Genomic DNA, 13,028 nt, shown 5'->3' with positions numbered 1-13,028 from the left:
CGGGCGCTGCGAGAGGTAACTACAGGCGTCCCGGTTATTGCCTAGGCAACCGGGACGTCGGGACCAGAAGTGACGTCCCGGTCGTCATAGCGACGGCCAGGGCGCCAGGAGCAGAGAGTTGCGGAGGTGCCCAGGGCCGCAGCGGCTCCTGACACCTAGTCCTTTAGCAGACAGTGGACTAAATTATTGCGAATGACTCATGCTGGTTCACTCAGGGTTTCAGTTGTGGAGACACAATATAAAATTCTGTTGTTATGGTACAGAAATCCTGAGCTGCTACATAAATTCCTGCTGGATATATAATTCTGCTATTGGCACCTACTTTAATATACTTTCCTAGTTCACTTCCTACCTATCGTACCGCTCCTTTAGTGTTTCTACCTCTGGCACATCCTTCCCTCCACTCCCACTAGCTGTTGGGGTCCCACAAGGCTCTGTTCTTGGTCTTTTACTTTTTTTATTGTACATCTCTTGCGGCACTAATTTGTTTATTCGGCCTCCAATACCATCTCTACGCTGATGACACCCAAGGCTCTATCTCTTCCCCCTGACCTTTCTCCTTCTGTACTACTGTTTCTCGTTTAACCAACTGTCTTTCTGCTATCTCCACATTGATGTCCCAATGCTACCGAAAGCTCACTATGTCCAAAACAGAGCTTATTATATTCCCTCCTACCAGAGTCACCACTTGCCCTCAAATCTCCCTCACTGTCAATAACAACACAATTTCCTGTGTCACACTTGACTCTACCCTCTGCTTTACTCCTCACATCCATACTCTCTCCAAGGGCTAGATTTACTAAAGGGCGGTTTGCTCAAACCGCCACTTGGATATACTAAAGCCCAAACTGCCATTAAAACGTCCAGAATTTACATTTTTCAAAACCACCACTTTACAAACCGCCATCCGGATTTTAACAATGATGAACATACAAACAGCCGGATTTACAAAGCTGTGGTTTTCAAAACCGCCGCAAAACAGCCATCCAAACGGCCAAAATGGCTATTTTGCCATTCAGAACATAAGAGAAAGCATCATTGACATTTAAATTATTTGGAAAATCATTATTTATTGCTAACAAAGCAAAATAAATGTAATATTAACTTATGAGAGAATTTTTTTTTTATATATTTTTTAGGGACACTATTATAGCATTATATTAAGGGGGAAATGTGAATATATAATATTAACTGATTGTTAATGGTGGATATAATTATTTATGTTGCACAATTTGACATTACATATTATCCGAATAATATAATAATTAAATAATTTTATCCCCTTAATATAATGATTTTTTTTCCCCTCATAAGTTAATATTTAATTCATTTTGCCCCTTAATTAATAAATAATTATTGCCAACATAATTTAAATGTCAATGGTGCTTTCTCTTACGTTCAGAATGGCAAAATAGTTCAAACAGCAAGTTTGAGCTATCAAGTCATTCTGAAGCAGATATTAAAACTGTCCTGTCCTGTATTTTGGATGGCGGTTTTGATGGCGGTTTCATCCAAACTGCCAGTGGTTTAGCTTTTTCAATCGGCCATACATCGCCAGTCATTTTAAATTGAAGCCTCAAGCCGCCCTATAGTAAATGTGGCGGTTTGGACCACTAATCCGCTGGCGATCGGTGCCGGTTTCAATCCGTCACCAAACTCGATTCTCTGTAAATCTAGCCCCAAGTCTTGTTGACTCCAACTTAAAAACATTGCCAGAATATGCCCTTTTCTTACTCCACATGCTACCAAAGCTCTTATCCATTCTCTCATCATCTCCCGTCTTGACTATTGCAACCTCCTGCTATCTGCATTCCTGACACCCATATATCCACACTTCAATCCATCCTAAATGCTGCTGCAAGACTGGTCTTCATCTCTCACCGCTCCACATCTGCTGCACCACTTTGCAAATCCCTACACTGGCTTCCTGTGTCCTCCAGAATCAAGTTAAAATTACTCACCCTTAAGCTGGGTACACACTACAAGGTTTTCGTCCAATAATCGGCTGAATCAGCTGACATACGACCGCTCGTTCAAAAGTCGGGTCAGTGTGTGCAGTGACACGATGGTCGAAAGTCTGCCCAAATGGATGATTGTCGCCTCATTTGGTTGGTCGTACCGTTTAATATTTTCGTTCCAATCTCGTTTCCGCTGTGTAGTGTGTATAAACTTCCGACTGATCCACGACAATCCTCTGACACTTCCTCTACCTGGGGGGCGTGTGTATGTAAATTTTTTGATGTCTGTCCCAGTCCCACGTGGTGCGGAATCCGCACATCACTGACTTGTGTTTTGTATCGATGTATATTGCACCTGTCTGGCTACAGACTGTTTTGTATAAAGCACGTGTGTTATTACCCTTTGCGTCTATGTTGGCAATCATTTCTCATTTAACCTTTATAAAGTTTAACCTTTATAACCTATTAAAGTTATATTAACCTTTATTAACTTATAATTGTGAAGTACCCAGAATAAACCACACAGTGTTCATGCAACATTTTTATTGCAGGAAAAAGGTACAAAATTTTTTACACACAGCTGTCTGAAAGATCCGCATGAGAAGTGAGCACGCCCAAACCAATCAGAGCGCAGAGTACTGCAGAGTATTATTTTTAGTATTTTTAAAGGTGCTACTGGTTTGTGGCAGAACAGGTCTTGATGACGCTTGGGTTTCTATTCCCTTTGATTTCTTTATCTACGATACAAGGAAATAAAAAAATGTTTACCATTTAACTTCTATATCTGTAATTAATATTCAACCACATAAATACTCTCATTTACCTTGCACACTGCTCGAGATCAGTTTATATTTTGGTCCCTGTGGCGAAATCGCAATAATAGCGGGCTTAAACTCCATACATTCTGGAAAACAGGCGCCATTTTGGTTATTATAACGGTACAGGTATGCGGCCAAAGCATTTAGTTGTCTACACATGTTCACTGAAATACCTTTGTGTAGAACTTCTTTAGTATATTTTTCTTTTTCAATTTTTTCTTGTTTGCTAACAGGTATAACATTAGTGGTATCAGTGGTATCTAAACTTTCTCACTGTTAATTCTTCGTTCTGACATAAAAAAATTAGGTTACAAATTAGTTTACTTTGCCTTGTGTGACACTAGAATGAAATAAAGTCCTTCTAGCAGGTACACTGCATGTGCTACTTACCTTTTTTAATGTCGTTGTCATCCTGGTCCAGTACTTTGACCATCATCTCCACCTCTCTTGGGCTCATTGGATTTGCTCTTTGCTCTTCTTGAGTATCTCCATCCACCACCTTAACTTTTCCAGCATTTTTTGGCCCTACCAGCACCATCTCTGACTCTGTCTCTGTCTCCATAGCTGCAACCCCCACTGACACCTTCTCCTCAACCATAACACCCACTGACACTTTCTCACTCGCCATCTTCTGACGCTCCTCGGCGCCAAACAAGTTCCTCTGTCATTTTGTACACTCAGACATGGGCGTTCGTTTCTGCTGTGGACCAATCAGCGATGATGCACGCCGAGAATGGAGCATTCCATTACATACGAAGGGATTTCAAAGCACAATATGACCTACTAATCAATAAAGCCTTAGCGAATGGAACTATTACCAAAAATGAGTTCAAATTTCTGGAGCGAATCATCCCAAAATACCCACACTATATTTACTCCCAAAAGTTCACAAAAACTCACAGACTCCACCTGGTAGACCGATCCTATCAGGGATCGGGGGATCAACCGAACAGGCTAGCACGTTTGTAGATGTACACTTGAGAGAACATGTCCTAAATCTGCTCTCATACGTCAGAGACACCACAGACGTATTAAAATTCCTAGACGGAGTAATATTAGAACAAGACACCTGGCTCATAACATGCGATGTTGATCATTGTATACGAGCATACAGCACAATAAAGGAATAGAGGCAGTTCAATTTTTCTTACGTACGAATGATAATCCAGCATTCAATTCTTTTATCATCGAACTTTTGGAATTTATTTTGACCAAAAATTTCTTTGTTTTCAATAATAAATTCTACTTGCAAGTAGAGATGAGCGCACTCATATTTCGTGAATCCGAGCCCACCCGAACGTTTCCAATCCGAGTCGGATCCGAGACAGATCCGGGTATTGGTGCCAAATGAAAACCTGAAACCGAGGCTCGGAGTCATAATCCCGCTGTCGGATCTCGAGATACTCGGATCCTATAAATTCCCCGCTAGTCGCCGCCATCTTCACTCGGGCATTGATCTGGGTAGAGGGAGGGTGTGTTAGGTGGTCCTCTGTCCTGGTAGATCTCGTGCTGTGCTGTTTAGTTCTGTGCTGTGCTGTGCTGTGTTCTGCAGTATCAGTCCAGTGGTGCTGTGTGCTGTGCTCTGTCAATTTTGAGTTCAGTGGTGCTGCTGGGTCCTGTGCTGTGTCCTGTTCAGTCCAGTGGTGCTGTGTCCTGTGCTCTCTGCTTCTAAGGGCATAGTTATTTCCCCATTATTCCCAAGTGTTTAAAAAATAAAAAAAAACTTATACAAAAAAATAATTTAAAAAAAAATTAATTACAACAAAATTTGCAAACCAATCCTGCAGTATAAGCCCATTGGTACTGCAATATTACCAAGTTCACACATTCAGCAGTAAAAGTCCAGTGGTACTGCAGTATTACAAAGTTCACTCATTCTGCAGTATCAGTTCAGTGGTGCTGTGTCATGTGCTCTGTCCTTCTGAGTTCAGTGGTGCTGCTGGGTCCTGTGCTGTGTCCTGTTCAGTCCAGTGGTGCTGTGTCCTGTGCTCTGTGCTTCTAAGGGCATAGTTATTTCCCCATTATTCCCAAGTGTTTAAAAAATTTAAAAAAAACTTATAAAAAAAATACAAAAAAATAAATTAAAAAAAAATTAATTACAACAAAATTTGCAAAACCAATCCTGCAGTATAAGCCCATTGCTACTGCAATATTACCAAGTTCACACATTCTGCAGTATCTTGTGCTACATATAATGGAGACCAAAAATTTGGAGGATAAAGTAGGGAAAGATCAAGACCCACTTCCTCCTAATGCTGAAGCTGCTGCCACTAGTCATGACATAGACGATGAAATGCCATCAACGTCGTCTTCCAAGCCCGATGCCCAATCTCCTAGTACAGGGCATGTAAAATCCAAAAAGCCCAAGTTAAGTAAAAGTAGCAAAAAAAAAAACTTAAAATCATCTGCGGAGAAACGTAAAGTTGCCAATATGGCATTTACGACACGGAGTGGCAAGGAATGGCTTAGGCCCTGGCCCGTGTTCATGACTAGTGGTTCAGCTTTACCCAAGGATCTTAGCCCTCCTCCTCCTCCCCCCTTACAAAAAATTGAAGAGAGTTATGCTGTCAGCAACAAAACAGCAAACAACTCTGCCTTCTAAAGAGAAATTATCACAAATCTCCAAGGCGAGTCCAAGGGTGTTGGTGGTTGTCAAGCCTGACCTTCCCATCACTGTATGGGAAGAGGTGGCTCGGGAGGAGGCTATTGATGATGTAGCTGGCGCTGTGGAGGAACTTGATGATGAGGATGGTGATGTGGTTATTGAAAATGAGGCACCAGGGGGGGAAACAGCTGATGTCCATGGGATGAAAAAGCCCATCGTCATCCCTGGTCAGAAGACCAAAAAATGCACCTCTTCGGTCTGGAGTTATTTTTATCCAAATCCGGACAACCAATGTATAGCCATATGTAGCTTATGTAAAGCTCAAATAAGCAGGGGTAAGGATCTTGGCCACCTAGGGACATCCTCCCTTATACGTCACCTGAATAACCTTCATAGTTCAGTGGTTAGTTCAGGAACTGGTGCTAGGACCGTCATCGGTACAGGGACACCTAAATCCCGTGGTCCAGTTGGATACACACCAGCAACACCCTCCTCGTCAACTTCCTCCACGATCTCCATCAGATTCAGTCCTGCAGCCCAAGTCAGCAGCCAGACTGAGTCCTCTTCAATACGGGATTCATCCGAGGAATCCTGCAGCGGTATGCCTACTACTGCCACTGCTGCTGTTGCTGCTGTTAGTCGGTCATCTTCCCAGAGGGGAAGTCGTAAGACCGCTAAGTCTTTCACAAAACAATTGACCGTCCAACAGTCGTTTGCCATGACCACAAAATACGATAGTAGTCACCCTATTGCAAAGCGTATAACTGCGGCTGTAACTGCAATGTTGGTGTTAGACGTGCGCCCGGTGTCCGCCATCAGTGGAGTGGGATTTAGAGGGTTGATGGAGGTATTGTGTCCCCGGTACCAAATCCCGTCGAGATTCCACTTCACTAGGCAGGCGATACCAAAAATGTACAGAGAAGTACGATCAAGTGTCCTCAGTGCTCTAAAAAATGCGGTTGTACCCACTGTCCACTTAACCACGGACATGTGGACAAGTGGTTCTGGGCAAACGAAGGACTATATGACTGTGACAGCCCACTGGGTAGATGCATCCCCTTCCGCAGCAACAGCAACAGCTGCATCAGTAGCAGCATCTACAAAATGGCTGCTCGTGCAAAGGCAGGCAACATTGTGTATTACAGGCTTTAATAAGAGGCACAACGCTGACAACATATTAGAGAAACTGAGGGAAATTATCTCCCAGTGGCTTACCCCACTTAGACTCTCATGGGGATTTGTGGTGTCAGACAATGCCAGTAACATTGTGCGGGCATTAAATATGGGCAATTTCCAGCACGTCCCATGTTTTGCCCACACCATTAATTTGGTGGTGCAGCATTACCTCAAGAGTGACAGGGGTGTTCAGGAGATGCTTGCGGTGGCGCGCAAAATTGCTGGACACTTTCGGCATTCAACCAGTGCCTACCGCAGACTAGAGGCACATCAAAAAACCATGAACCTGCCCTGCCATCACCTCAAACAAGAGGTTGTGACGCGCTGGAACTCCACCCTCTATATGCTGCAGAGGATGGAGGAGCAGCAAAAGGCCATTCAGGCCTACACAGCCACCTACGACATAGGCAAAGGAGTGGGGATGCGCCTGAGTCAAGCGCAGTGGAGACTGATTTCCGTGTTGTGCAAGGTTCTCCAGCCGTTTGAACTTGCCACACGAGAAGTCAGTTCCGACACTGCCAGCTTGAGTCAGGTCTTTCCCCTGATCAGGCTGTTGCAGAAGCAGCTGGAGAAAGTGAGGGAGGAGCTGGTAAACCATTGCGATTACACCAAGCATGTAGCTCTTGTGGATGTAGCCCTTCGTACGCTTTGCCAGGATCCGAGGGTGGTCACTCTTTTAAAGTCAGAGGAATACATTCTGGCCACCGTGCTCGATCCTCAGTTTAAAGCGTATGTTGTGTCTCTGTTTCCGGCGGACACAAGTCTACAGTGGTGCAAAGACCTGCTGGTCAGGAGATTGTCCTCTGAAGAGGACCGTGACATGCCAACAGCTCCACCCTCATTTTCTTCCACATCTATGGCTGCGAGGAAAAAGCTTAGTTTTCCTAAAAGAGCCGCTGGCGGGGATGCTGATAACATCTGGTCTGGACTGAAGGACCTGCCAACCATTGCAGACATGTCTACTGTCTCTGCATTGGATACTGTCACAATTGAAAAAATGGTGGAGGGTTATTTTGCTGACACCATCCAAATAGACATGTCAGACAGTCCATATTGTTACTGGCAGGAAAAAAAGGCAGTTTGGAAGCCCCTGTACAAACTGGCTCTATTTTTCCTGAGTTGTCCCCCCTCCAGTGTGTACTCGGAAAGAGTTTTTAGTGCAGCGGGGAACCTGGTCAGTGAGCGGCGAAGGAGGTTGCTTCCTCACAACGTTGAAAAAATGATGTTTATAAAAATGAATAATCAATTCCTCAATGAAGTACAGCACTGCCCTCCAGATAGTACAGAGGGACCTGTGGTTGTGGAGTCCAGCGGGGACGAATTAATAATGTGTGAGGAGGAGGAAGTACACACTGTAGGGGGAGAGGAATCAGAGGTTGAGGATGAGGACGACATCTTTCCTCAGTAGAGCCTGTTTTATTTGTACAGGGAGAGATGAATTGTTTTTTTGGTGTGGGGGCCCAAACAAACCAATCATTTCAGCCACAGTTGTTTGGTAGGCCCTGTCGCTGAAATGATTGGTTTGTTAAAGTGTGCATGTCCTATTTCAACAACATAAGGGTGGGTGGGAGGGCCCAAGGACAATTCCATCTTGCAACTCTTTTTTTGGCATTATGTGACCATTCAACAGTCATTTGCCATGTTCAAAAAGTAAAACAAAATGTTAACAAATTCAAAAAATTAAACCAAAAGTAAAATGCCCTGTCATTATTTAAAACAAGAGGTATTGACATGCTAGAATTACTGTAGTGTTTATATGTTATACACACTACACTTGGAAGTTGGAGGATGTATTGTGGCCCCGGTACCAAATTTAGTACCGGGGCCACTCCACTATGCAGTCCAGATAGAGGGGTATCAGATATTAAACAATGTTGACTTTTGCTGCAAAATTTTTAAATAATATTGTGGGGAATACTACACTATGCAGTCCATAAACATTTTTGGTGGAATTCAGACCCGTGGTGGGTTTTTTAATTATATTGTGGCCAAGGTAAAAAATAGTGTACCGGGGCCACCCCGCTACGCAGTCAAGAAACTTTTTTTTTGGAATTCAGACCCGTGGAGGGTTTTTTAATTATATTGTAGGGACCACTCCTCTACGCAGTCCAGATATATTTTTTGGTGCGATTCAGACCTGTGGAGGGTCTTTTAATTATATTGTAGGGACCACTCCTCTACGTAGTCCAGATAAATTTTTTGGTGCGATTCAGACCCGTGGAGGGTTTTTAAATTATATTGTGGTGACCACTCCTCTACGCAGTCCAGGTACATTTTTTTAGGTGCGATTCAGAACAGTTCAGGGTTTTTAAATTATATTGTGGTGACCACTCCTCTACGCAGTCCAGGTACATTTTTTGGTGCGATTCAGACCAGTTGAGGGTTTTTAAATTATGTTGTGGTGACCACTCCTCTACGCAGTCCAGGTACATTTTTTGGTGCGATTCAGACCAGTTGATGGTTTTCTTATTATATTGTGGGGACCACTCCTCTACGCAGTCCAGGTACAATTTTTGGTGTAATTAAGACCAGTTGATGGGTTTCTTATTATATTGTGGTGACCACTCCTCTACGCAGTCCAGGTACATTTTTTGGTGCGATTCAGACCAGTTGAGGGTTGTTAAATTATATTGTGGTGACCACTCCTCTACGCAGTCCAGGTACAATTTTTGGTGTATTTAAGACCAGTTGATGGTTTTCTTATTATATTGTGGTGACTACTCCTCTACGCAGTCCAGGTACATTTTTTGGTGCGATTCAGACCAGTTGAGGGTTGTTAAATTATATTGTGGTGACCACTCCTCTACGATGTCCAGGTACAATTTTTGGTGTAATTAAGACCAGTTGATGGTTTTCTTATTATATTGTGGTGACCACTCCTCTACGCAGTCCAGGTACATTTTTTGGTGCGATTCAGACCAGTTGAGGGTTGTTAAATTATATTGTGGTGACCACTCCTCTACGCAGTCCAGGTACAATTTTTGGTGTATTTAAGACCAGTTGATGGTTTTCTTATTATATTGTGGTGACTACTCCTCTACGCAGTCCAGGTACATTTTTTGGTGCGATTCAGACCAGTTGAGGGTTGTTAAATTATATTGTGGTGACCACTCCTCTACGATGTCCAGGTACAATTTTTGGTGTAATTAAGACCAGTTGATGGTTTTCTTATTATATTGTGGTGACCACTCCTCTACGCAGTCCAAGTACATTTTTTGGTGCGATTCAGACCAGTTGATGGTTTTCTTATTATATTGTGGTGACCACTCCTCTACGCAGTCCAGGTACAATTTTTGGTGTAATTAAGACCAGTTGAGGGTTTTTAAATTATATTGTGGTGACCACTCCTCTACGCAGTCCAGGTACATTTTTTGGTGTGATTCAGACCAGTTTAGGGTTTTCTTATTATATTGTGGTGACCACTCCTCTACACAGTCCAGGTACATTTTTTGGTGCGATTGAGACCTGTTCAGGGTTTTTAAATGATATTGTGGTGACCACTCCTCTACGCAGTCCAGGTACATTTTTTGGTGCGATTCAGACCAGTTCAGGGTTTTTAAATTATATTGTGGTGACCACTCCTCTACGCATTCCAGGTACATTTTTTGGTGCGATTCAGACCAGTTCAGGGTTTTTAAATTATATTGTGGTGACCACTCCTCTACGCAGTCCAGGTACATTTTTTGGTGCGATTCAGACCAGTTGAGGGTTGTTAAATTATATTGTGGTGACCACTCCTCAACGCAGTCCAGGTACAATTTTTGGTGTAATTAAGACCAGTTCATGGTTTTCTTATTATATTGTGGTGACCACTCCTCTACGCAGTCCAGGTACATTTTTTGGTGCGATTCAGACCAGTTGATGGTTTTCTTATTATATTGTGGTGACCACTCCTCTACGCAGTCCAGGTATATTTTTTGGTGCGATTCAGACCAGTTTTGGGTTGTTAAATTATATTGTGGTGACCACTCCTCTACGCAGTCCAGGTACAATTTTTGGTGTAATTAAGACCAGTTGATGGTTTTCTTATTATATTGTGGTGACCACTACTCTACGCAGTCCAGGTACATTTTTTGGTGCGATTCAGACCAGTTGATGGTTTTCTTATTATATTGTGGTGACCACTCCTCTACGCAGTCCAGGTACAATTTTTGGTGTAATTAAGACCAGTTCAGGGTTTTTAAATTATATTGTGGTGACCACTCCTCTACGCAGTCCAGGTACATTTTTTGGTGCGATTCAGACCAGTTCAGGGTTTTTAAATTATATTGTGGTGACCACTCCTCTACGCAGTCCAGGTACATTTTTTGGTGCGATTCAGACCAGTTCAGGGTTTTTAAATTATATTGTGGTGACCACTCCTCTACGCAGTCCAGGTACATTTTTTGGTGCGATTCAGACCAGTTCAGGGTTTTTAAATTATATTGTGGTGACCACTCCTCTACGCAGTCCAGGTACATTTTTTGGTGCGATTCAGACCAGTTCAGGGTTTTTAAATTATATTGTGGTGACCACTCCTCTACGCAGTCCAGGTACATTTTTTGGTGCGATTCAGACCAGTTGAGGGTTGTTAAATTATATTGTGGTGACCACTCCTCAACGCAGTCCAGGTACAATTTTTGGTGTAATTAAGACCAGTTCATGGTTTTCTTATTATATTGTGGTGACCACTCCTATATGCAGTCCAGGTACAATTTTTGGTGTAGTTAAGACCAGTTGATGGTTTTCTTATTATATTGTGGTGACCACTCCTCTACGCAGTCCAGGTACAATTTTTGGTGTAATTAAGACCAGTTGAGGGTTTTTAAATTATATTGTGGTGACCACTCCTCTACGCAGTCCAGGTACATTTTTTGGTGCGATTCAGACCAGTTCAGGGATTTTAAATTATATTGTGGTGACCACTCCTCTACGCAGTCCAGGTACATTTTTTGGTGCGATTCAGACCAGTTCAGGGTTTTTAAATTATATTGTGGTGACCACTCCTCTACGCAGTCCAGGTACATTTTTTGGTGCGATTCAGACCAGTTCAGGGTTTTTAAATTATATTATGGTGACCACTCCTCTACGCAGTCCAGGTACATTTTTTGGTGCGATTCAGACCAGTTGAGGGTTGTTAAATTATATTGTGGTGACCACTCCTCTACGCAGTCCAGGTACAATTTTTGGTGTAATTAAGACCAGTTGATGGTTTTCTTATTATTCTGTGGTGATCACTCCACTATGCAGTCCAGATACATTTTTTGGTGCGATTCAGATCAGTTCAGGGTTGTTAAATTATATTGTGGTGGCCACTCCTCTACGCAGTCCAGGTACAATTTTTGGTGTAATTAAGACTAGTTGATGGTTTTCTTATTATATTGTGGTGACCACTCCTCTACGCAGTCCAGGTACATTTTTTGGTGCGATTCAGACCAGTTGATGGTTTTCTTATTATATTGTGGTGACCACTCCTCTACGCAGTCCAGGTACATTTTTTGGTGCGATTCAGACCAGTTGAGGGTTGTTAAATTATATTGTGGTGACCACTCCTCTACGCAGTCCAGGTACAATTTTTGGTGTAATTAAGACCAGTTAATGGTTTTCTTATTATATTGTGGTGACCACTCCTCTACGCAGTCCAGGTACATTTTTTGGTGCGATTCAGACCAGTTGAGGGTTGTTAAATTATATTGTGGTGACCACTCCTCTACGCAGTCCAGGTACAATTTTTGGTGTAATTAAGACCAGTTGATGGTTTTCTTATTATATTGTGGTGATCACTCCACTATGCAGTCCAGGTACATTTTTCGGTGCGATTCAGATCAGTTCAGGGTTGTTAAATTATATTGTGGTGGCCACTCCTCTACGCAGTCCAGGTACAATTTTTGGTGTAATTAAGACCAGTTGATGGTTTTCTTATTATATTGTGGTGACCACTCCTCTACGCAGTCCAGGTACATTTTTTGGTGCGATTCAGACCAGTAGATGGTTTTCTTATTATATTGTGGTGACCACTCCTCTACGCAGTCCAGGTACAATTTTTGGTGCGATTCAGACCAGTTCAGGGTTTTTAAATTATATTGTCGTGACCACTCCTCTACGCAGTCCAGGTACATTTTTTGGTGCGATTCAGACCAGTTGATGGTTATCTTATTGTATTGTGGTGACCACTCCTCTACGCAGTCCAGGTACATTTTTTGGTGCGATTCAGACCAGTTCAGGGTTTTTAAATTATATTGTGGTGACCACTCCTCTACGCAGTCCAGGTACATTTTTTGGTGTAATTAAGACCAGTTGATGGTTTTCTTATTATATTGTGGGGACCACTCCACTACGCAGTCCAGAAAGATACCTCGTTTCAACGTTTTGAACTAATAACAATATTGTGAGGTGTTCAGAATACACTGTAAATTAGTGGAAATGATTGTTATTGAATGTTATTGAGGTTAATAATAGCGTAGGAGTGAAAATAATCCCAAAAACTTGATT

The sequence above is a fragment of the Mixophyes fleayi genome, chromosome 2, assembly GCF_038048845.1.
Source record: "Mixophyes fleayi isolate aMixFle1 chromosome 2, aMixFle1.hap1, whole genome shotgun sequence".
NCBI lineage: Eukaryota > Metazoa > Chordata > Amphibia > Anura > Limnodynastidae > Mixophyes > Mixophyes fleayi.
This window is presented reverse-complemented; position numbering follows the sequence as displayed.